The sequence below is a fragment of the Martes martes genome (genome assembly GCF_963455335.1).
Source record: "Martes martes genome assembly, chromosome: 12".
NCBI lineage: Eukaryota > Metazoa > Chordata > Mammalia > Carnivora > Mustelidae > Martes > Martes martes.
In genome coordinates, this window is record NC_137900.1 from 13,529,029 (window position 1) to 13,555,309 (window position 26,281).

General features: G+C 42.2%; 1 long non-coding RNA gene across 1 annotated transcript; it reads left to right on the top strand.

Moving 5' to 3' along the window:
- The first annotated feature begins 244 nt into the window (after positions 1-244).
- LOC308353233 lies at positions 245-25,758 on the top strand. The gene is made up of 3 exons (XR_013967771.1): positions 245-338; positions 2,593-2,648; positions 24,031-25,758. It is a non-coding gene; the product is annotated as an uncharacterized lncRNA (long non-coding RNA).
- The last annotated feature ends 523 nt before the right edge of the window (positions 25,759-26,281 follow it).

A 26,281-nucleotide genomic window follows, 5' to 3' on the forward strand; every position in this document is an offset into this window, starting at 1 on the left:
CAAACGGCCTTTGCCCGCTTGACACACAACTTCCAGAGCTTCACACCAACTGAAGGAAGGGGCTGGGCCTGGTCTCAGTCTCGGCAGTCTGGCGGGATTGCATTGGCTGCAAGTGGGTCACATGCCTATGCCTCAGCCTATCGCGGTGCGCAAAGGAATGCAGCGTGTTCATTGGCTCAGGCCCAGTTCCTGTCCTCCGTGGCTGCAACTGATGGGGGTGGGATGAGGCTGAGTCAAACCACGTGGAAGGGTGGAGTGGCTACTCAGAGGGAAACCAGCTGGGAGTGGCGCAGGATGGTGACGTGTCACAGAGCAACAGCCCAGACCGGCAGTAGCAGGTACAAGCTTAACCAAGTCGCGTACTTACCGTGGGGCCTCCCTCTGAATAGTTAACTCCCTGAAGTCTTAATTGCTTGAACGTGTCTGTCCAATTAAGTCTGGAGCCAAAAACCATCTTCCTACACATTGACAGCTTAGAGAAGGGAAGTTTTTGTTTGTTTGTTTTTAAGATTTTATTCATTTCTCGGAGAGAGAGAGCACAAGCAGGACGAGTGGCAGGCAGAGGGAGAAGCAGGCTCGCCGCCGAGCCAAGGAGCCGGAGCGGGACTGGATCCCAGGACCTTGGGATCATGACCAGAGCTGAAGGCAGAGGCTTAAAGGACTGAGCCACCCAGGCATCCCTGGGAAGTTCATTTTTATAGATACTCGTGCGGGTGCCAAGAATGTTCCATAGCTTGGTAGTAGTGGTTATATGGGTTATATGGGTTATATGGGTGTATACATGTGTAAACATTCATCAAGCTGTACACTTTAAGATGTATGTATTTTACTCTGTGTTATTGTTTCAGTTAGTTTTATTTTTTTAATATCCTGCAAGATGACCAACACATGTCTCTGTGATTCTGAGTGTGATCATCAAGCCTGTTATCCTCAATCTGCTTTTCTACTAAGTCTTAGTTACCCAAAGTTGAAGTTAGAGCCTGGTTGAGGTCCTGAGGGTAGAAAACCCAATATGAGTTTGGGGTCAAGTCCTCATTGGTATTAATATGGGCGTATTTGGGGTGCCTGGGTGGCTCGGTGGTTTAGGTGTCTGCCTTCTCAGGTCATGATCCTGGAGTCCTGGGATGGAGCCGCCCTGTATCTGGCTGTCTGCTCAGTGGGGATCCTGCTTCTCCTTGTCTCTCTGTGCTCTCTCTCTCTCAAGTAATTAAAATCTTAAAAAAAAAAAAATATGGGTATATGTGCCTGAGGTGTCTTCTGGGACATATACATTCCTCAGAGACTTAGTATGTTGACATAAGAAACATTTAGAGACAGGATAACCTGAAAGACAGTGACTATAATCAAGGCTTCTAAACATTTCTCCATACTATTCAGGTGAACATAGTCAAGGCAGAAAGATAGTCCACCTTCTGTCATAAATAAAGCTAATGAAAGTCATTAGTCCTCAGTGGAACCGCCACATCTGATGTTCCTTTAGAGAAGGGTTATAATGAACTTAAAATTGGAGATCTGTGTTCAAGTTCTTTTACTCTGACTGGGGGGACGTCACTTACCCATGCCTGAGCTTCAGTTCCACATCTGTAAAATAATGATAGTGAGATTCCCCTCTTTCAGGGCTGCTCTGAGAAACAGATGACAGGCTCAAACAGCCTTTGGGACATGGTGAAGTTTCATTATTATTCTGGTCCCCCTCCTATTTCCTATTAATCACTTTTTCTTTCTTTCTTTCTTTCTTTCTTTTTTTTTTTTTTTGTATGCCTCTTTAGAACTTATCTCCTTAGACACCCTCCTGAGTGGATCTTTTTCTTTGTAATTACTTCCAAGGTTAACTGACTACCAGGAGTTGGTCCACCAGCCCCTTCCATTTTGCTAGTACATCAGAACAGCTTCATCTTAGATTTTTCCCAGTTCTGTAACCATATACAGCTTCTTCTTGTCTTTCTGGCTCTTTTGCCATTCAGTCTTCTAATTCAGTGTGTTTACAATATTATTCCTCTTTGAAATCTCATTATCAACTGTGGCCAACCTGGAGACAGGACAGAATTTCTTGATTTCTCTTCATCTTGTTCAATTATTGTATACTCCTTGGCTAGATAAGTAAGATGAATAAGAAGTCATTGTTGATGGTACAGAGAAAGCAAAGTTTTCTTTTTGAAAGGTACTATTATTCTTATGTAAGGAAAGTTTGATGTTTTTCTTTTTTTTTTTTTAAAGATTTATTTATTTATTTGACATAGAGAGAGAGAAATCACAAGTAGGCAGAGAGGCAGACAGAGAGAGAGGAGGAAGCGGGCTCCCCGCTGAGCAGAGAGCCCGATGTGGGGCTCGATCCCGGGACCCTGAGATCATGACCTGAGCCAAAGGCAGAGGCCTTAACCCACTAAGCCACCCAGGCGCCCCTGTTTTAGGTTTTTATATTTCTAATCTAATTTAATCCTTATCACCGTTCTACAGGTTAGCTATTGTTTTTTCCCTTTTACAAATGTTGAGACAGAGGTTAGCTTGTACAAAGTCACACAGTAGGTTACATGGAAGAGATGTATTGGATGCAGCTACATCTAAATATAAAACCTGTGCTTTTTCCAAAAGGTGTTCTTCAGTGGTCCATATCTTGTAGAATTTGGTGAATCTACAACCAGGTAAAGGTAAGAAATAAGCTTTGATAATAGAATACTGCCTTGCTAGCCAATGACTTGTGTCCAGGATATAGTTCCTTTTTATTAGAGTATAAATCAGGAAAGAAGGAGGGAAGGACGGAGGGAAGGAAGGTAGGGAAAAAATGGTCCTTTTTCTCTGCTTCTACTGAAGGCTCTTCCAAAATAATAATAATTAAAAAAAATACTGGTCTTACATTACTTTGGTAGAAAGTTCTATTACTTTTAAAGAAGGTATTTCAGAAAATGGGTCATTAAATGTAGGGATGGACCACCAAGCAATTAATAGAATTAATCTTAATGAAAATTATGATGTCTAAGGTGTACCTAAGACCAATGATCGCCAACTTCTAGGATAGTAGAGATCTCAACTCAGAAGCCTTTGGGGAAACTATAATTTTATAATGTGATTACTTCCTTTAGTATTAATTTAAATGTATCCAAATTGAAAGCTTTGAGAAGACCATCTAACTATGTCCCCATGGGGACACCTCTTTTTCATAAGTTTGCAGACCCAAATGGCTAGCATGATAGAGTTATCAGCATTTAAAGACACTAACATGAACATGAGGACTATTACTGAGATGTTGAGATATATACAGGTACTTGTTTATTAAATTGGTATATTGCTAGGAAAAATGTATAATTAAAAGTAAACAAGAGGACGATACAACTTTATTCATTCTTTTGGAAAAACAGACATTGTTATTCACTATGAAGCAGAAAATGATCCTTTTCCTAGAGTCAGGGGCTCTGATGGAGCATTACTAGGTCAGAGAGTGACTCAGATTTGTAGTCCAAACAAGTTCCTGTTCTGAGCGGCGCTATACAGTGACTTTTGGCCCTGCTGGTGAATCATAGCAGCTGCCACCACATTTCTGGCAGCGTTTTCAGCCCCTCTCAGCTGTAATTCCCCAGATCCATTGCTCAAGATTAACAAAATATAACACACAAAGATTAGAGGTCAGCTTTGAAATACAAAAGCATCATGCCCAAATGGTAAAAACAAGGTCAGCAATAAATCATGTTGGAAAGAAGCCGAATGTCATAAACACAAGACAAGAGATTATAAATCATAATTCACAGCATAGAGCTCCACCACCCTAAGAGAATGAACTAAAAAGTAGTGACAATAGCTAAGACAATGACAACAAATAATATAGGTCAGGAATCTGAAATTTAGAAGGAGAAGACCGCAAGTGTTCCAAGGATCCAGAGAGCAAGGTGAAGGGCACAAGCCTAGACAGACTAACTAGGTATCAAAACAGTGTTTGCTGGCTTGTTCATTGTTTTTCATCCTAGGAAGTGCCAAACTTACAATTATTGGACTTTGTGTTTGGTTGGAAAACTCATAATTAATAGAACTTCTTGTTTGGCTCTTAGAGGTCACTTTAGAAGTAGGGTATCAGTTATTTAGAGAACTCTGATTAAAATCTCATGTAATTAAAGACATCCCTAATATTTCAGAGGCAGAATTACTTAGGAAGAGTGAACTTAACATCACATTCTTCTGGTTATCACTTGGCAATGCTAAAATATCATCCAGACTTTTTTTTCAGTATGTAAGAGCATACCCCTGACACAAAAAGAAGAATGATTTATTGTAAGTTAGAGATAAATGAGAGCCACAAATCTTACTGTCAGCTTTCTTGGTCAGTTGCAAAGCTAACAATGGTTTAAAACTACTAATGACCATACATCATCTTTTTCTTGCGATGAAACATAATTACGATGTGTTAGTATTTATGAACCACATTGAGTTCTCTGGATGAAGTGAAGTGAAATGCAAATAAATAATATTACATAAACAACTAATTATATAAGCAATGAGTGCCTCTCAAATTGTGGATTATAAATTTGAAACACTAATTGCCTTAGAGGATGGAGACCCACAGATAACATGGAAGGGGCCACTGTTTAGAAAAAAATCAACTCTGATCTTTCAGACCAAGTGAAACAGAAGAAAACAAAGCTCCAATCTATTTAATTTTTTTACATACTGCTGGAGACATTCTGTATACGCAGTATTAGTTGAATATAGTTGATATAGGGACACAGGCAATAAATGGTATGATCTTTTTCATGGTCATATACAGTCAGTGCATGAAAACAACTTTTCAATAGATTTAAAATATCTGATGGCCGGAACAGTAAGAAAGAATAACTCAGTCTTTGAATCACGTTCAGATGAGATATAAATAGTGAATATTGCAGATAGCCTCATGAGATTATGGAAAACTCAATTTTTGTAATTTTCTTTTTTTAGATATAATATTTTAATCTTTCATGACTAGGAAGGAAAGTGGACAGAAATGGAGAGTGGGAAATCACATTTCTAGTTACTTAGGCTTTTAAAACCACAGCTTTGGAAACCCAAGACTCTAGATCAAAGAACCAGCTCCTAGTTTTGTTGATTTGTTCTATTGTTTTTTTTTAGTTTCTATTTCATTGATTTCTGCTCTGATCTTTATGATTTCTCTTCTCCTGCTGGGTTTAGGTTTTCTTTGTTGTTCTCTCTCCAGCTCCTTTAGGTGTAGGGTTAGGTTGTGTATTTGAGACCTTTCTTGTTTCTTGAGAAAGGCTTGCACCGCTATATATTTTCCTCTCAGGACTGCCTTTGTTGTGTCCCACAAATTTTGAACCGTTGTGTTTTCATTATCATTTGTTTCCATGAATTTTTTCAATTCTTCTTTAATTTCCTGGTTGACCCATTCATTTCCAAGACTCTAGATCATGTTGGAAGTTTTAAGTGTTAAGGCAAGAATCCAGTTTGCCGTGCAATACAAAGCATTTGGGAATGTCAGAAACTTACTGCTCCTCCATTCAACAATTCTCCAGAGACTCATCTGTAACAATTAGAAGCAGGGAAATTTTTCTTTTTTTCCACATTTGACTGCTTTAAAATGACTTAAGGTAAAATACCTTGAAATTGCCCTAGAATCAAAGAGGTTTTCTTCATAGATCTTCACAGAAATAACTGCACAGGTATTATTCAAAGCCAAACGAGCTTTGAATCTGGGCCCAGATCACACACTAAGAAATTCAGCCCTATTTTATTGGCTTCTTTAGACTCTACTCTATTTTCTGAATTTCCTACAATGGATGTATATCACTTTTATAATCAGAAAAAGAAAATCCCATAAAGAAGTTTAGTTCAGATCTAAAATATGCTCAGGGCCAATAGAAATGAGAAAATAGGCTGGAGCCCAGGGCGTGAGTGCTTACAAGCACCACCGTGGGAGTCTGTGCACAGTTTTCAAGAACTGTTCCTTATGTTTGGTAGCAAACATTTGGATAATGTAAATGGACACTGTTACTCCTACCTCCCCATCACACCCCCCACTGACTGATGAGCAATGAAGGATGTGTACACTTACATAATTTTCTTCTCCATGGAGGTTAAAAAATAAATGATCCAGTAGCATTACAAACAATGTGAAGACTGCTTTAAATAAATCAAGCTGAGTTTGCTCTGGACAGTGTTAAGCCATCTGAGATTTTTACTAGGGAGAGACTGTCAGGTCCTTCAAAGGGCGCAAGGATGAACTTCTCAACTGAAAATTATTGTTCTCAGGAGTGTAAAGAGCGGCCACACAGCCTCATAAAATTTTGGAGAGATCAAAGCAGCATCATGCAGGAGGCTCGAGATTTACCACCAGCTCCGATATTTACAAGCTCTGTAACCCCAGGCCATTTACCTAACCTCTCTGAGCCTCTGTTTTCATTTATAAACTGGCAGGGATAATAATAGTAACCTATCTGGAGGGTTATTGGAAGGATTAGACCAGGTAAATTGTTTATAGGACATCTACTAGCACATGGAAAGTGCTCCAATGAATGTTAACTTTTATGGAAACCTATATGGTCTGCCCCCCTGATAGGACAGTGGTATTAAAATAAAGAGCAGAGTCTGAATGTTTTAAAATACATTTATTACACAGTAACCTAGGTTGGGCACACCAGTTCCCTTACCTTCATGATAAGAGTATTATCTATGATTAGAACCTTCAACCTGGTCCCCAAACGATGCCACCTAAATAGTGGCTTATCCCAGATGTAGTGTGTAGAAATTCCTTGTACAAGATCAGAGAGAGTTTATGTTTGTATTCAAGGTCCCAGAAGGATTCCTAGAGGGAAATTGTGCCACTGGCAGATACGAATCTGTTTATATTATATATGACAAGCCATTCCCAAATGGTCACTTGGAGTGAGAGCGTTACTAACAAGCTGCCCCTCCTGGATTTCTCACGACCACTCTATGCCGCAGGTACTGTTTTAATCTCTAGGAAAAAGAACTGAAGCTCAGAGACGTTAATGACTTTCCCACTGTCACACAGTAAATAAACAGTAGCCTGGGCCCTCCAGTGTCTGACCATAAATGGGAACATCCATTTATCTGAGGAAAAAAAAAAACGTTAACCTCACCCCTTTTAGAGATGATAGTGGTGGGGAAGAAGAGAGAAGCAAGAACAAAAATTCCAGCCATCAGTCTCTTTTGTCGGAGGGCGGAACTAACCACAATTACCCCAGAAACAAAATCAGACACCGGGGTGAAAAGACAACCTTTCAGAGAATCTAAGGACAAGTTAAGCTTTCAACGGTGTGAACCTTGGCTGGTTGGTTTTTTTTTTTTTGGTTCGTATGTTTGTTTTTCTCCCTTCTCCATTCTAACCTGTTTGTCGCTGGGAAATGAAACAGTTTTGGTTTGCAAGCTGTCTCCAGGGAGTGGAGCAAGACTTTGTGTAATAAACAAGAGCCACTGCCAGAGCCCCCCGCTAGCCTCTCCAAGGCCACACTGCCAAGGAAACCTGGCATTGTGACAACAAGGTCCATTCAGCACGACCGGTGGTCACTGAGGAGCGACTCTGGGAAGGACGGCCAGGTGGGGCACCCCCAAGCTCGGCCCTGGAAGAGAGCAGCCTCCCGGGAGCGAGCTGTACAGTCTCTTAAAATCCCTCTGGCCTGGAATGCCAGCCATGTACAGTTGTGTGCATGGGTGTGTGTGTGTGTATGTGCACACACATGCACAGAGTTTTCTAGAAAAAAAGGTTTAGAACTTTCAGCAAATTCCTAAGAGCCTGCGACCCTCTCGGGAGAAACCACAATTGGGAGAAACACGTACTCTGATCTTCCAGAAAAGAACACCGAGCTCACCACTTTTATTTCTGGAGCAACTGAGCCCAGGCTGTCAGCCCACTTTCCTCTTACAAAACCCTAAGGCACTTAAAAGAGACCACAGGGGGAAAAAAAATAACTCAACCCCCTTTCTAATCTTAACCTAATCCTCCTTAAACCTCGCCTGACCCAGGCTACCAGGAACCCTGCCAGTGCCAAATGATACGATGTTTATTCAGCTCAGGTCTTAGCCTGCTGCTCCTGGGCCACAAAATCAAAGAGGAACATGTCAGCCACCACCTGCTGATGAATGAGTAAACAAAGGGCCAGTCAAGAAAGAGGAGGACCAGTGTTTGAGGACAATGCCTTTGTGTAGTTCTGGCTCAAATAAGGACACGGCTCATAAGGAACAGTCTTGAGACATGCACCAACGCGGTGCCAAGTGGTTCAGAAGCCCGGGTACAGCTGTTCCTCAGACGCCCTTTGGCCCCAGCTGCCCCCCTGAAACCACACTAGGGTGCCCATGACACGGTGCCCCCTTTCCCAGAAGAGGTTGGCAGAATGACAGTTTGTGAACCCGTTAGGTTTGTGTGGGAAGAGTGCTTTCCAAAGTGTTCTCAGAGAAGTAAGAGTGTCGTGGAGCTCAGAAGGCACGGCCTGACCCCCATTTTACCAGGGCAGCTGTTTTGATCTATTTTCTATCTGGGGGATCTGAATGAGATTTCAGGGCAGGGAGTTAGTCCTGTTACTAAAAACGGAATGCTCGCAAAATGCTCTTGAAATAGCAGCTTTGGCCTCTCCTTACCTGAGAGGGGCTTACGTGGAGTAAGTCTCCCAGATCCCGAGATGTAGCAAGCCAGGTTTATTCTCTATGTTCTCTGCTTCCCTTCTCTCAACAAATGCCTCCTCACAGCTCTTTCTGTGTGTGTTTGAATCGGCTTCGTCCCCTCGGGAATAACTGAGAGGGGTGGCTAACAGTTTTTCAGGTTCTTTTGTGTGCCGTGCGAGGCACTGGGTTTTAATGGACCCCTGGCAGCCCTTTGTGGACACTCTCCTCAGTTCAGGTGAAAACAATGAAACAGAAACACAACAACAACATCTACCAGGGCAGTGTGCCCGGCTTCTAAGTGACGGATGGGACAGACGGTCGCCCAGATAGGGGCTCAGAGCCCGTGTTCTTACTCAGTGTATAATGTCGCCTCTCATGTTAGAGCAAGATATGTGTGTGTGTGTGTAAATCAGCTATATGTTATTTTTACACGTTAAAAATAAATAGAATCTGATGGTAAAAATAGGAAGACAAAATCGCCCGTCATTCCACCATTCGAAGACCACCAACTGTTCCTGTTTGGGCATATTTCCTTCCAATCTATTTTTATGCATCATTTTTAGCTCTCCACATTTAAAACAGCTGTGATTATCGATGCATATTTTATTTCTTTTTTGTCACTTAATATGACAACATAACACGATGATGTCTTTAATAACATTGCAAATTCTCTATCATTTTTGCAGGCTAAATAATGGTCTCCTGGGTAGAGCAACTCAGTTTAACAAACATTATTGAGCATGTAATTATGTCCCAGACCCTACGCTAGTCCCTGGGAATGCTGTTTTCTTCAAGGAACTAGCAGTCTACTGTGGGGCCAATAAGATACGTAGATAACTGTATAGTTGTAATAATTGCTCACACTACACCACACTGCAGGCCCCATTCACATGAATGAACTCACTGGATGTTCACAGCAACCTTATGTGCAGGGATGATCTCTGCTCTTTTGACAGATGTCGAGGCTGAGGGGTATCTTGCTAACAAGATGGCGCTTCCAGATGGGGTAGGTGGAGGGTGCTCGAAGATGTCCACCTCCTGATCCCCAGAATTTGTGACTATTACTCTACATGGAAATTACCTGTAGGGTAAAATAGTGAAATGTAACATTACCTTAATTGTGAAAGGGACTTCGCCTCTGTGATTGTTAAGGATTTTGAGAGGGGAAGATCCTCCTGGATTATCTGGGTGGGTCCGATGTCCTCACAAGGGTCTTTGTAAGAGGGAGACTGACAATATCAGAGTCAGAGGAGATGTAACAATGAAACCAGAGGTGGGAGTGTGTGTGTATGTGTGTGTGTGTGTGTGAGAGAGAGAGAGAGAAGGAGGGATGGAGGGGGAGAGACAGACTGGAAGAGGCTACACCACCGATCCTGAAGATGAGGAAGGGGCCATGAACCAAGGAAGGCAGGAGGCTTTCAGAAGCTGGAAAGGCAAGGAAATAGATTCTTTCCTGGAACCTTCAGAAGGAACACAGCCCTGCTGAGACCTTGATTTTAGTACTTTTGACTTCTGCAGCTGTATGATAGAAAAATTTATGTTGTTTTAAGCCACCAAATCTGTGATAATTTGTTACAGCAGCTGTAGGAAACCCACACTCTAGGATTCAAACCCAAGCAGCTGGACTGCAGGGCCATTATTCTTAACTATGGTCATATGTGCTAGGCAAGCTAGTTAATATGCCCAGCATAGAGAAGGACACTCAGCAGAGCGTTAGGGAAGGACAGGAGGATGACAACCTGACTCTGAAACTGAGCATGAATTGTGAAGACAGGGAAGGCTGAGAAATTGAATTGATGTGGGAAGATATCTGTGATATCATAAGTGAAAACAATTCTAATACTATGTATAATAATTTTCCCATTTCTTTTTAAAAATAAATAGGAGCATATATTTATAATCATATGTGCCAATGATACAGTCCCATGGTTCTCTCTGGGGAGTGCATTTGTGGGTAAATGTAAGAGGGGATTTTCACCTTTTGCTTCCATATCTTCGTATTATTTGAAAATGTCACCAGACGTGTATTTTGGGTTATTTATTTATTTATTTTTTTGTAAAATAAAGTATATATAATATACCCTTTTTTTTAAGCCGAAGAGAATAATATGCCTCAGTGGGACATAAATCTTTTTTGCATAAAGCTTTGTGCTTTTCTAGGATAATTTCCTTAGTATGGAAAATTTCTGGAGGTAGAGTTGCTGAATCAATGGATAGAGACATTTGGAAAATACGTGTATTAAAAAATAACGGAAATGGTACTCGACCAGTCAGTGAACCAAAATGAAACATAGGAGAGGAGAGCGAATATTTAACCTGGTGAGCAGAAGATATGATGGTTTTCTACTCGTATGTGCAGGCTGATACGTTATATACTAGTTCCCTATGGCTGCCATAGCAAAATACCACAGACTAGGTGGCTGAAATAGCAAAACTTTATGTTCTCATAATTCTAGAAGCTAGATGTCCAAGATCAAGGCGTCAGCACGGTTGGTTCTTCTTGAGACTGCGCTCCTTGACTTGTAGATGCTCTTCTTCCTGTGTCTTCATAGGATGTTTTTTTCTCTGTATGTCTGTGTCCTAATTTCCTCTTCTTCTAAGGACATCAGACAGCTTGGATTAGGATCCACCCTAATGACCACATTTTAACCCAATTACCTCTTTAAAGACCCTATCTTCAAGAATGATACTGTACTCTGAGGGTGCCTGGGTGGCTTAGGTGGCTAAGCAACTGCCTTCAGCTCAGGTCGTGATCCCGGAGTCCCGGGATCCAATCCGGCATTGGGGTCCCAGCTCCATAGGGAATCTGCTTCTCCCTCTGACCTTCTCCCCTTTCATGCGCGCGCGCTCTCTCTCTCAAATAAATAAATAAAAGCTTAAAAAAAAAAGAATGATACTGTATTCTGAGATACAGGAAATTAAGACTTCAATTATTTGAATGGGGGGGGTGACATAATTAAGCCCATAACACATGGAAAAAAAAGTTCTAGAAGACTGCAACCCCAATGCATAGAATTTCTGTTCCGCGTGAGAAGCATTAGTTTGTAATATCTTAACATTTTCCATAATGGAATAGAGCTAAAGAGTGAACACCATGGTTATGCTGGTTTTGGCTCACTTTTCCCCCCAGTCCTGTCTCAGTGCCTGTCCTGGTCAGCTGGGCTGAATGCAAACTGATTAGACTCTTCTCCGACTTTTTCTCTTTGGAAACTGAATCTGCTCTGACAACTGCATGACTTTTTCTGAGTACCACTGTGGTACCACTTCGCCCCTGCAATCTATCTCCAAAGACAGCATGAGAAGGGGGAGAATAAATCATGAATAGGAAGAGAGTTTGGCTCCCTTCCCCCCCAACAAAATGTCACTGCAGCTTCTATATGCCCTTTGTCTGTCTTTGATTCAGATCATAAATATCTCCTCTTGGAGTGCGAAAAGAGGGTGAGGGTGGGATCCTGAGCTTTTTCATGAGGTTAGAGTACATCACCAGTAAAGAGGTTTGTAGAGTCTAGATCAGAAGTTAGAAACCATTTTAGTAAAAAGCCCAATAGAAAACGTTTTAGCATTGCAGGCCACAGGATTTGCTATTATTAATACTCAGCTCTGTCGTGTAGCACCAAAGCAGCCACAGGAAAACATTATTTAAAAAAAAGCATTGTCATGTTCTAATAAACTTTATTTATAAAATAAACAGTGGGCCAGTTTTAATCTATGGTTTGTAGTTTACTAGGTTGTAGTTTACTAAAGGCTGAACAAAAAGTGTGTAGTGAGCCCAGACTGATCGACTATGAATTGTAAACATTTATTTCTTGATGTATTTAATAAATTACATATTTCTGGGGTACCTGGGTGACTCATTCGGTTAAGCAGCTGCCTTCAGCTCAGGTCATGATCCCAAGGGTCCTGGGATGGAGCCCGCATTGGGCTCCCTGCTCAGTGGAGAGCCTGCTTCTCCCTCTCCCTGTCGCTCTGCCTACTTGTGCTCTCTATCTCTCTGTCAAATAAATAAATAAATAAATCTTTAAAAAAAATAGATTACATATTTCTGAGTATGAAGCATAGTCTGATTTTTGCTCAACACACTTTGTTCATTTTTTTAAAAAGATTTTATTTATTCATTAGATCACAAATAGGCAGAGAGGCAGGCAGAGAGCCCGATGCGGGGCTCGATCCCAGGACCCTGAGATCACGACCTGAGCCGAAGGCAGAGGCTTAATCCACTGAGCCACCTAGGCACCCCCACTTTGTTCAATTTTATTATAAAGCAGAAAGCTTTGAAAATTAGTTTAATAATAGCATATTTCTGAACCTGAAATGTAATTTTCTTTAAAGATTTTATTTATTTATTTGAGAGAAAGAGAAAGCACTCACAAGGAGAAGCAGATTCCCCACCTGAGCTCAATCCCAGGACCCTGGGATTGTGACTTGAGCTGAAGGCAGACCCTTACCTGACTGAGCTACCCAGGTGCCCTGAAATTTAATTTAAAAAGTTTTTTTTTTTTTTTTTTTGCCACATAATTCTTGGGTTAAACCTGACACAGTCACCATGCTATACTTACAAAACAAGGAGCAGAGATAAAGGTCAGAATAAGTGCCAATGACTTGGTGTTTCATTCAGTCTTTCATTGAAGCAATATTTGCATATAGGTTGTGTGCAAGTCACTAGAGTGAGTCCTCTGGAGAAGTCTTCAAAGTCACCAATGTTTCTCTCCAAGCCAAGTGAGAAAAGATCACTCTGGCCATGAGTGTGATTAGTCTGGGGGAGATCACGTGACCACATTAGAACAAGCAAACTATTCCTGTGGAATTTGAATCTAAAATGGAATACCATGGCTGGAAGAGCATAGAGCTATTTCATCAAGAAGATAGTTCATTTGTTCCTGCCACTGGGGCTACATGGGGGTGCTCCCTCTTCAAGGTTGTTTGGTTTGTAAAGGAGACTAATAAGAAACAATATTGAGGGATGCCTGGGGTGGCTCAGTCGGTTAAGCATTTGCCTTCAACTCAGGTCGTGATCCTGGGATCCTTGGATCAAGCCCCACATCAGGTTCCCTACTCCACCAGGAGCCTGCTTCTCCCTCTCCCTCTGCCTGCCTCCCTCCCTGCTTGTGCTCACGTGCACGCGTGCCCTCTCTTTCTCTGTCAAATAAATAAAATCTTAAAAAAAATATATTGAAAACATAGTTTGGGGTCAGCTGTGGTGAACCTTCAAACCCAGAGGGAGGAGCCTGAACTATACTCTATAGATAAAAAATGTCCTTTGATACCGTGACTGATTTGAGTGAGTTAACAATAAACCAGGCAAATACAACGTCCGCATCAAGGAAGTGCTCAGTATCTGGTTGAGTTGTGCTCGATGAATGGAAAACTCAAAATCAGAAATGTTTGCCGTTCCCTGAAGACCTACCAGTTCCAGTTGCTAAAGCAAGAATTCTCAGCCTCAGCACTAGTGACATTTGGGCTGAAGAGTTCCTTGTGCGTGTGTTGGGCTGGGGGTGGGGGGCGGGGGCTGTCCTGTGCATTGGATGGCATTTAGCAGCATCTCTGGCTTCTACCCACTAGATATTACCCAGTTGAGATAGAAATAATAGATAGAAATGTCATTTATCTAGACATTGCCGTATGTCCCCTGGAGGACTGTATTAGTTCCCTATTGCCGCTGTAACAAATTACAAGAAGATTAGTGGCTTAAAACAATTCAAATTTATTCTGTTACAATTCTGGAGAAGTCCAAAATGAGTCTTATAGGGCTAAAATCAAGTTGTTGGCAGGCCTAGTTCCTTCTGGGGCCTCTGAGGAGAGAATCTGTTTCTCTCCTTTTAAGATTAGTGGCTTAAAACAGTTGCCTATTGCCGCTGTAACAAATTACAAGAAGATTAGTGGCTTAAAACAATTCAAATTTATTCTGTTACAATTCTGGAGAAGTCCAAAATGAGTCTTATAGGGCTAAAATCAAGTTGTTGGCAGGCCTAGTTCCTTCTGGGGCCTCTGAGGAGAGAATCTGTTTCTTGGTCCTTTTTTGGCTTCTAGGGGCCATCTATATCCCTTGGCTAGTGGCCCCTTCCTCCAACTTCAAAACACAACACTCCAATCTTGGCTTCTGCCTTCCCATGACCTTCTCCTCCACTCTGACTCTCCTGTCTCCCTCTTAAAAGGATCTTGTAAGGATCCGTTGGGCAACCTGGATTATGTAAATTAATCTCCCCATCTCAGGATCCTTAATCTCATTTGCCAAGTCTCTCTTACCACATAAAGTAATGTTTGTAAGTTCTGGGGCTTAGGACATAGATGTATTTGGGGGCCCATTATTCAGCCTACCGGAGGAGCAAAATCGCTCTGTGTTGAGAACTACTTCTCCAAAAGAATAGGGTCATATGACCTTGATTTGAGTCCCAGGTCCTCCCTACCTACCAGCTATGTGGCATTGTCTCCTCATCTGTAAATGGGGCCGGTAGTAGTACTTAACCCATAAGTTTAGTAATACAAGAACTGAATCACATAAAGCAGTTATCAAAGTTTTGGGCATATGGTGCTCAGTACACATTAGTTATTAAAAGCAGAAGTAAGTTTCAACCTGAGATTTATAAATACGAGGATCATTTTCATGAACAGAAAGAAAATGAGGGTTGTCTCTAAGGAACACGTCCCTGCATAATTTGGAATGTGCTGGCATAATTATAACTCATTTGGGGCGCTTGGGCGGCTCAGTTGGTTAGGTGTCTGCTTTGGCTCAGGTCATGATCCTGGAGTCCTGGAATTGAGCCCCTCTTGGGGTTCCCAGCTCAGTGGGGAGTTTGCTTCTCCTCCTGCCCCTCACTCTACTCATGTTCTCTCTCAAATAAATAAAATCTTTAAACAGTATAACTCAGTTAAATATGACATTTCCTGATGCTCAGATCATTCTTAAGAGGTACATGAAGGCACATAGAATTTCTCCAACAAGTGCTTATATTTATTGAAATGTGCTGCAGGCCAGTCTCTGTTCTGTTTATTTAATGCTCACAACTACTCCAAGACGTAGGTAATGGTATTATTCCCATTTTACAGATGAAGAAACTAGGTTATGGAGAGATTAAGATCCCATCCAAGTTTACAGTGTTACTGAGAGAGGTGAGCTTCAGTCAAGCAGCCTCTGTCCAGAGTTCCCGTTTGAATCTCCATTTATACTGCCTGTGTGTGTGTGTGTGTGTGTGTTTTAATTGTGGTAAACACATGCACACACACATACACATACACACACGCAAGATCTGTCCTCTTAACAAATATTTACGTGAACAGTGCATTATGGTTAACTATAAGCACATCTCTAGAGCTTTTTCGTCTTCCATGACTGAAACTTTACACACTGAACAGCAACTCCCCATCTCTCCCTCTCGCTCCCCTCAACCACCACCGTTCTACTTTTGGATTTCTATGCGTTTGACTATGTTAGATATTACAGAAGTGGAATCATGCAGAATTTGTCTCCTGCGGCAGGCTTTTTCACTTAGTGTAATGTTTTGTTTGTTTGTTTTTAAAGATTTATTTATTTATTTTAGAGAGAGTGAGTGTGGGGGTGGTGGTGAGGGGGCAGAGGGAGAGAGAAACTAAAAGAGATTCCCTGCTGAGTGCAGAGGCAGACGTGGGGCTCGATCTCATGGTCCTGAGATCACCACCCAAGCTGAAACCGAGAGTCGGTCACTCAGCTAAGACTGCACTATCCCGGTGCCCCCACTCAGCGTAATGTTTTTAAGGTTCATCTCCGCTGTCACATATGGCAGAAATTCGCTCCTTTTAAGGCTGAGTAATACTCCATTGTATTGTATAAAGACCAGCCTTCAAAGACCAGCCCTTTTCCCAAATCTAGTTATTTCTTACTTAGATTAGGGACCAATAAAGGTAGTTAAACAGAACGTGAGAATAGGAAAGTTTTCAGAGCGATGTCCCTGTCTATATTCTTGTGTTATGCCCGAGTATATCTGTAACTATCATGACTGAGGGATTCTCGGACCAGGTGAAGAACAAAATATCCAAGATTCATTTGTGGGATGCAGTTTGGATCCTCCCATTTCCTCTTCCTTTTTAACTCATTGCTGCAGAGTCCTGAGTTCCGCTGAAGGCCCAAAGATTCCCTGGGGAAGACACGAGAGAAAATGCATTTTAACAGGCTCCCCTGGCAATTCTTCCCCATGCTGAAGTTTGAGAACGCTGCTTCTACCATTTCTAATCTCAGCTCCGGTTCATCAGGGAGCTGCTTTCTCCTTCATGGAAAAATCACCATCTTAATGATCGCTACCAGGGCTGCCTTATTAACTAAAGGGGGCACAGAGACACAACTCTCAATGGTTGACAATTACTGCATGGTAATTCCTGCCATTTTTGCTTCCCCCAAGGAGCAGTTAAGCAGCAAATGGCTATTACCTTAACCAATCGAAAAGAAAATAACAAAACTAACAGTCAACTAAATCTGTTTTTGGTTGGTAGAAGAATTGGCTGCCTATGTGGTGCATCATGAAGGGTCAAGAAAGACCCATGTTTGCAAATAAATCCCCTCTGTCCCACCAGTCTCCGGGGAGGGGGGCAGTTTTGCATTTTGGAGTCTCCCAAATTCCAAATACATTACCTAGAGGGTATAATAAGTTACGCATTAAACTGCTGTGATTCAACCACAGCTTAAAGAGGATTGCAAAATCAGCCATGAGGTAATTTAGCAAACAACCAAAGAAAGCCTTGAGAGAGTTAGAATAGTATATTTAGGTGAGCAGGAAAAAATGAGGCAAATTTGAGAACAGAGACTATTACAAAAGGCTGAGTGAGTAGAGGGAACCAGCACATTGTCTTTTCCCTTACTTGCCTTTATGCACCTTACACTTCTTCTAAAGAAAGAGCACACTTTTTCTGTGAGGACTCCCATACCAAATGGTCAGGCTCTTTAGCCTCTACTCAGCTCGGCCATTGTCATACAAAAGCAGCCATAGAGGATACGTAAATGAATGAGGGTAGTTGGATTGCAATAAACCTTTAGGTATGGTCCCTGAAATTTAAGTTTTGTATAACTTTCACATGTTCCAAACTTCTCGTTATCCTTTGGGTATTTTCCAACCGTTAAAAAATATGTAAAACATCATTCGTTCAGAGCCAGCCAAAAACAGAGGGATGGACAGGTCATAGTTTGCAGACCCTTGTTCTAAAGCAAAAACCCTTTGCTATTTTAAATACATACCCCATGCTCTTCCACTTCTCTGCGTCTGTTCTGCTGTTTCTTCTACGTGGAATGTTTATTTTCCCGTCCCTGTACCTTCACATGGTGCGCACCGCCTGGTTCAGTTACCGTCTCCCTTACAAAATGGCCTCTCCTCCTCCAGGGTCTCCATCTGCGCCTCTCTCACAGCTGCCGTTGTTTCTGATTTGCATTACTTTGTGGGTTAAGCTCTTTTATTTTTATATCTGCCATGGCCCAAGTGTTTCTTGGGTCAAGGCCAGCCCTTCAGCATTTAGGAAACAGTATAAGATAAGAATAAGAATAAAACTGAAAGAGACGTGGAACGACATGCCAGACACCTGTAGCCAATTGAATGGTGGCCCCTGAAAAGATGTGTCCACCTTCTAATACCCTGGCCTTGTGAATGGGAACTTACTTGGAAAAAGAGTCTTTGCAGGTGGAATTAAGTTAAAGATCTTTTTTTTTTTTTAATTTATTTGTCAGAGAGAGAGAGCACACATAAGCAGGCAGAGTGGCAGGCAGAGGCAGAGAGAGAAGCAGGCTCCCTGCGGGGCAAGGAGCCTGGTGCGGGACTTGATCCCAGGACGCTGGGATCATGGCCTGAGCCGAAGGCAGAGGCTTAACTGACTGAGCCACCCAGGCGTCCCTAAGTTAAAGATCTTGAGATGAGGTCATTCTGGATTACCCACATGGGCCTTAAGACCAATGACATGAGTCTTTATAAGAGACAGAGAAGAGGACACGTAGAGTAGTGGACCATTGAGGTCAACCCAGAGTTGGAGTGATGTAGCCAGAAGCTGGAAGAGACAAGCAAGGAGTCTACCTTAGAGCCCTCAGAGGAAGTAGAGCCCCGCTAACACCTTGATTTGGGATTTCTGACTCCGGAACCGTGAGAAAATCCCTATTGTTTTGGAACACTTGGTGTGTGCTAACTGCTGTGTTAAGGCTAAGAAACCATCCTGTAAGTTAAATATTAATATAGTAATCGCTGATATTTATTTAGCATTTATCTTGTGCAGCTTTACATAGATGATTGTATTAAATTTTCACAACAATCTAATGAATTTGGAACCATGCTTATGCCTCATTCGGACGGGGAAACCGACACTCAGAGGAGCTGAGTAACCTGCACAAAGATTCAATCCACTAGTAAGTGATGGAAGCAGAATTGAAGCCAGGTGATCTGACCGAAGAGTCCCCTGCTTTTAGTCAACGTTATCTGTTCAGAGTCTTTTTCATTATTCATCTGGCATTTTACATGCCCTAAAAAAGATGGGGAAAATGTTGGGCAATGACTTCCATCTTTGGGGGCTGAAATTCCTCGAATTGGATTTCTACTATTCTGACAGCCCTTCTTTCTTGTCTCCCTTTTTTGCCTGCATTAAATAATTTATCATCTCACTTGTGATAAGAAATTCCAGACACTTCCACGAAAATAAAATATATATTCTACTTTCACAAAAAATTTTTTTCTTGTTAAGAGTATTAAAAATTAAAGACATATTTATCCACTGAATTTCAAGAAAAAAATTCACCCACCAAATCTTAAGAAAAAATTTTTTAGTATTTCTAGCAACCTATTCTTGATGAACAAGGATAGATTAGTTTGCTGCTCAGATCAAGACAATAGAATCTCTCTCTCCTTTCTCTATCAGAAAAAAAAGAAAGAAAAGGTTTCTGATTGCTTTTTAAGCCTTCACAGAAGTCCGTTTCCCTGAGCAGCCCTAATATTTTTAAAAGATTTTATTTATGTATTTATTTAATTTTTTAAAAATTTGTTTGAAAGAGAGCACGGGCACAGAGGGACAGAGAGAAGCCAACTCCCTGCTGAGTAGAGAACCCAACATGGGGCTCGATCCCAGGACCCAGAGATCATGACCTGAGCAGAATGCAGATGCTTGACCAACTGAGCCACCCAGGCACCCCTGAGCAGCTCTAATTTGAATACATATAACAACCTTAGCTTCTAGTTTCCATTAAGGAAAATAAATAAGAATTGCAACTCCAGGCAGCAGCGGGCAGATGTCAGCAATGGAAACATGGCCTGTTGGTGGGTGAGTCATGGAGAACAAAGTGTCCAGTTGCCATTGGACCCCTCCATAGGGGAAGGCTCCGTGGACCAAATGCTGGTCATACAAAGCCACCCACAGTTAGGGCCCACCAGGAAGCCAGACAGCACAATATTAGGAGCGTGAATACACTGGGTCTAGGTTTGAATATGCTGGCTTTGCCATGTCCTATCTGGGTGTCCTGGGCCAGTTAACCTTGATGATAGTACCTATTTCATAGGATTATTTATGTAAAACACTGGCGTATGTTAGCGCTCAGTATGATCAAAGTGTCAGCTTTTAAATTGTTTATATTCAGGGCTTGAAGGACTGAAGGCTATCTTGACGTGCTCCTGTTCCTTCCACCTCCCACCCCTCTCTCAACGATTTCTTTGTTACTAGGAATAACTTTGCCACTTCATTAACTTTTGAGTAGCTATCTGAAGGCCAAAAATAAGTTGGAAAGAAATAAAAACGAGAATTCCCAAAGCTCACACAAACCCGCCTTTAAAAAGTAATTACAAAATAAAAGATGCTTTCAGGGAGGAGAGGTCTCACATGACCGACATAGGGATCTTTACCCAGTGTTCTAACCTGACCAATTCAGACTGTTGCATAACTCCATTACAGGAAAACCTAATTAGGGCCATTTTCATCACTTCATTCCTCTCCTCCCCCATGCTTGCTGCCTCATAGAAGCATTCATTATCTCGAGATAATCACTGATTATTGAGACATTATTATTCTGCTGCTTCTCCTGTGACCTCTTCATTTCTGAAATCACTCCTTTGCTTCCAAGATGACATGCTGGTAAGAGTACTGTGTTCCCCCTCTGCCTGCATTCACCAGGTCCCATAGTCCCAGCATTTGAACTCTGAAGACCAGAATGGATAATGTCATTAGTAGGCAGTGGCACGTAGTAGCAGTAGACGCAACACTCATTTTGCTAATAACACTCAGCATTTCCTGACTGCTGTCTTCATATCATTTACTTTCAAAGCATCTTCTTGATATAGGTTATGCATGTATGAATTGCTACACACATTTATTATTATTATTATTTGAGAGAGAGAGAGAGAGAGCATGAGAGGGAGAAGGTCAGAGGGAGCAGCAGACTCCCTGCAGAGCTGGGACCCTATGTGAGACTCGAGCCCAGGACTTTGGGATTATGACCTGAGCCAAAGGCAGTTTCTTAATCAACTGAGCCACCCAGGTGCCCTACACATGTATTTCTTTCTTTCTTCTTCTTCTTCTTTTTTTTTAAGATTTTATTTATTTATTTGACAGAGAGAGAGAGATCACAAGTAGGCAGAGAGGGGTGGGGAGGAAGCAGGCTCCCCGCTGAGCAGAGAGCCCGATGCGGGGCTCGATCCCAGGACCCTGAGATCATGACCTGAGCTGAAGGCAGAGACTTTAACCCACTGAGCCACCCAGGTGCCCCCACATGTATTTCTTGTGGCAATTGTTATGGAATATAATATTATACCCTCTTTATATGTGGTATTATTTGTTGATGGAGTGAGGCCCAAGGTCAAGTCCTTAACTGATAACCCAGCATAGTGAATTCATGGCAGAACTATAAATCCAGAGGCTAGGTCTGTAGTCCTCAGAAGCCCCAAGTTTGTGCGTTTTTGAGATAGTGGTAGAGCCATATGCCTTTACCCTTCCAACCAATGTTCGATACCGCAGTAACTGTGTTTCCCGAGTCTGCTGACTTCTGCCCCATCCTACAGAGCTTTACCTGGATCTGCCTTGTCCTTTCTCCTTCCTGAGGAACTTCCCTTCCTGCCTTCTTCATTCTTAGGTAGCTGGAACCTGATTCCAACCTCAGCCACTCTACTGACCATTGTATCTTCAAGGTCACTGATTTAGTTAACTTAGTTTTGGGCAAATGGGAAGATATTATGTGCCACTTCTGAGTTAGGCTGCACTGTTCCCTTTGTCACCAGCACCTAAAGGTAACTGTTAAATCTGAGTGCAGATAGCTCCTACTTTGGTGGGATCCAAAATTTGTGACTTAGTTATTTGGAGGGTTTTGTTTTGTTTTGTTTCTACTTTGGGGGCTGAAATTGTGGGAAATGGTGGTCCAGTCCTTGCAATAGCACTCAAAAGATAATTTTACATAACAAAATATACCCATGATATTATAAGTCCCAAACAGCACTTAGGAGTTTCTCTGTGAGAAACTTTCCTTTACAAAAACTTGAGAAATGTGTGGACGAGTAGATGGAGTTTATTTTCCATGTTAAGATGTTGTCCTTCATCACTTTTCTGCCTAGAGGTAAACACAGTCTTCTGAGCTTCAAGGACAAGCTCCTTTCTTAATGGGGAACTACATAATGAAAACTTAGGAGGGAGGTTGGAGTGTCCCCGGTCTTGGGTCACTACCCGGAAAAAGGGAGCACTCAAGAAAACCTTCAGGGATGTGATGATGGTCAGTACGTTGGAGAAAAATGCCATGCTATGGGTCTTAGAGCTCCTCTCTTTCCCGGCTAATCCTTTTTTGTCATTCTTTGCTACCTCAGTTGCCTTTCCCCTTTAACAATGATTGCAGTATCCCTCAGGCCCAGGAAGAGTCTCTTCCTTTGGAGCAGAAGTAGCAATTACTTTGTCAGAGCAATGGCGTGTGAGGCGAGAGAACCAGGTTTCAACCTTGGGCGCCTCTCCTTCCAGCTACTGCACACCCTCATTCCTTATGAAAGGATTATTCTTGCTCCTCAAGGTCTCTAGGGTCAGATGCTCAGTGTAGGAGAGCAATTCGAGGGAGGGAGAGAAAAAGAGAGAGAGAGAGAGAGAGAGGGAGGGAGGGAGATTATTAACTTATGCGGGCATGGCTTGCCCCTGTTCAGGATTCTAATGGAATCCAGGTTTCCCCACCCGGCTCTGTGTATGTATGTTCTCCATCATAACCATTCTGCAGAGCCATATGAAGGAGCATGGGCATCACTATTATTGAAAGCCACATGAAGAATTACTCTCCTTTTACAGCTTTTCCCTAAATCCAAGTGTGAGTGCTTATACCTGAGTGTGTTGTGACTTAGCTCAGACACCCGCCCAGGCAAGGTGTTTTCTTCCTTCTGAGCTAGACCTCTCTCTCCCACCATACCTGGAATCATCTTCACTCTCATTTTTCTTTCTTTTTTTTTTTTTATTTTTTAAAAATTTATTTATTTGTTAGAGAGCGAGCGAGCACAGGGCAGACAGAGTGGCAGGCAGAGGCAGAGGGAGAAACAGGCTCCCCGCTGAGCAAGGAGCCCGATGTGGGACTCGATCCCAGGACGCTGGGATCATGACCTGAGCCGAAGGCAGCCGCTTAACCAACTGAGCCACCCAGGCGTCCCTCATTTTTCTTTCTTTTTTTTCACTCTCATTTTTCTTAAATGATCATAAAACACCCAGGGTTTCTTGCCTTACTGGTAATTTGTCTTTTGACTTCTTTGTCATCTGTTGATTAAGGTTGGAAGCTATTGGTCTCAGTGATATTCTCCCTGCTTTGCTCTAACACTTAGCACAAACTCTCTTCACTCACAGAATCATAACCCCCTCTGGCCGAACTTGTTCTAGATACCAACCTGTGCTTTCTAGCCAGTGTAAGATCTAAAGACATGTTTTTAGTCACATGTATAGTCCCTGTTTATCAACTTTAAACAATTAATTTCAGTAATGTATTTCCTTTAGTTTTCCATCCTCTATAAAAATGTCAACAAATAATACGGGAAGACAGCTTTTCTGGAGTTTGTTTATTGGAATGTCCTTAGTAGCCCCATTTTCTTATATATCACTAAGCTTCAAATGCAGTCAAATCAGCATTGACTAAAACACGCAAGGCACTCCCGGAAGTGTAAATAAAATGAAATGGAGAGGGTCTTAGCATTTTGCAGGGTGGGCTCACTTAAAAGGAAAGGCATGTTCTCTGACTTGGAAATCAGAAAGGAGATGCTTTTTCTAGTTAAAAGCAAGGAAATATGAAACCACCGATTTTCCAAGAGAAAGCTTTTTCCAGCCCCTCTGAGGGTTAACTTTATGACAAAATGGAAGATTATCCTCTGCCATCTGTCACTGAAACCCAGTCTCCGTTCTATATCCAGGCCTCAGAGCAGAGGGGAAGCAAAGGGAATCAAGAGACTTCAATGCACCAGGCGCTATTTCATGACGAGCTTATTTCTCATTTGTCTTCATCAGGATTTCAAGATTGGAATGTTGAATGGACCGCTCACTGACGACTGATGGGAAGATTAGTGATCAAAGGTGGAAGCTATTTGGAAAGGGGATGTGCTCTGCTATGGGGGCTGGTGGAGAAATGAAGAGGGAACTCCAGGCCCTCAAAGAGATGTGATTTAAGCTAAAAGCTCAAGAAGCTGCTGGGGGGGAAGGAGAACAATGGCTTCCATCACCTTACGGAGGCTGCATCCCGCTTCCATCCGGGCAAGTGCAGGCGGCCCTCTTCAGAAATGTGGAGTAGCCAAGTGGTGCTCTTGAGTAGCCAAGTGGTGCCAGTTGCGGGAGGCTTCTCACGTTTTAGCTCAGCTCTGTCTGAGGAGAGAGAACATTTGTCAGCGAAACTAACCGTGTGAGGAAGTCATGGCCTTTGTGAAGAGACTGAGCGTTCAAAACGTGATTCCTCTGGTTCTGTCATCAACATTTGCCAGAAGTTTGTTTCGTGGACATGTTTTTCTAGCCTCAACGAATTCAGGCCTTTCTGTCGAGTTTCAGTCGAGAAGTGAGGATTATGGAGATTTTTGGCTTCTCAGTTCATACACTACGCACGAGGCCGATGAAGATATTAATTCCACTTACATGCATTTATCACTCCCTTGTCTTCTCAGCCTCCTCCCTCAGAGTCTACTGTTTCGTTCCAGAAACAAGAGTATAGACATTGTCAGATTCTATACTTGAATTTGAACTGTCCCACAGTTAGGCTTGAAGGAACCTGAAAGTCTCTTGTTGGTGGATAGTGCTGGAGAAGTCTAAACAGAGATGTCTGTGGCCAGGAAGAACGCCTCATGGGGACACTTTGGAAGACCAGCATATGTTCAGACAAAATGAGGAGCGCTTCACTGGAGAGAGCCACTGACTGAGCCTCTAACTTTGAGTTCTAATTCTGTCCTCCTATTTAAGATGAAATGAGGCTCTGAATAAGAATCCTCCTCTTCTGGAATCTCAAAATACTAAAGCAGATAAGAACCTGAATGCTGTCTAAAGCAGCCCTTTCATTGTACGGGTCAGGAACACGGAAGATCCCAGCGGTACAGTGACTTGCCTGCAGTCACAGAGCTGCGTTAGGACAGATGCGGAAGCAGCCTTAGATTCTGCTGACACCCAGGTCACTTCTATCTGGTGACAAAGATTCTCTCCTTGACCAAACTTTACACAGGCTCCTCTGACCTCTGTTCTCAAGTAGATCTTCACTTTTGGGCTTCCGTGTTTGTTTCTGCTTGTCCAGTTTTAGTGAGAAATCCTGCTAAGTTGGTTTGCACAGACTCCCCCACTCTCGATGTATGATCGCCCTTGATACCTGGTCAGATCACCTGCAGGTGCTGGCTGGTCAACCTGGCCTTCCTGTCTTCAGCAACACTCTTGTCAGGTTGGTTTTGCCAGTATCCTTCATGACCCCTCTTAGGGAGGTTTTTTCTTAGTAATTTTTTTTTCTTTTAAAGTAGGCTCTATGCCCAAGGTAGAATTCAACACAGAACTTGAACTCACGGCCCTGAGATCAAGACCTAAGTTGAGATCAGGAGTTGGACACTTGAGCGACTGACCCCACCAGGCACCCACCTTCTTAGTAATTTTCTACCCACTGACCCTTTCCCTGCTTCTTTGCTTTAAATTCCCACTTCTTGTTTTTTTGAGTTGAGTACATTGTGGTGGTCTATATGATGGTTCTGAATAAAGCCTGCCCTTCCATTCTTGAACAGGTGTTGCAAATACTTTTCTTCCTTAGCAGTGGTCTGGGAAGGCATTTATTTTCTAATCATGAAGGGGGGCAAAATAAGGATTTGCCACTCTTTGTTCATATTATTATAAGCAGGGGGGAAAGAGGACTGAAATCCTTAACTAAAATGAAGTAAGATTTTAGATTCCTTAAAAAAAAAATCTTGATTACTGACTGGAAAGTTTCCTTCTTTTTAAGAAAATTCTCTTATTTCTAGAAGATGGACCAACATGGTACCTAGACCTTTAGATGCTGCCCCCACTCCCGTGATCCACCCCCAGTTACCATTGAAATTTCCCAATTCTGGTAATACTATTTTTCAGTGCCAGGGACGTGCACATTAATTTTTTAAAATTTACACATTTAGTGAAATATTATTAAAGCCCAAATGATTAAAACTTCATCAGTTTGTTTAAATAGGAAAAAAGGCAAATCCAAGTTACGAATATTTTGAAAGAAGTTGACTTAATAGCAGTTTACTAAAGTAAAAAAAGAATACTC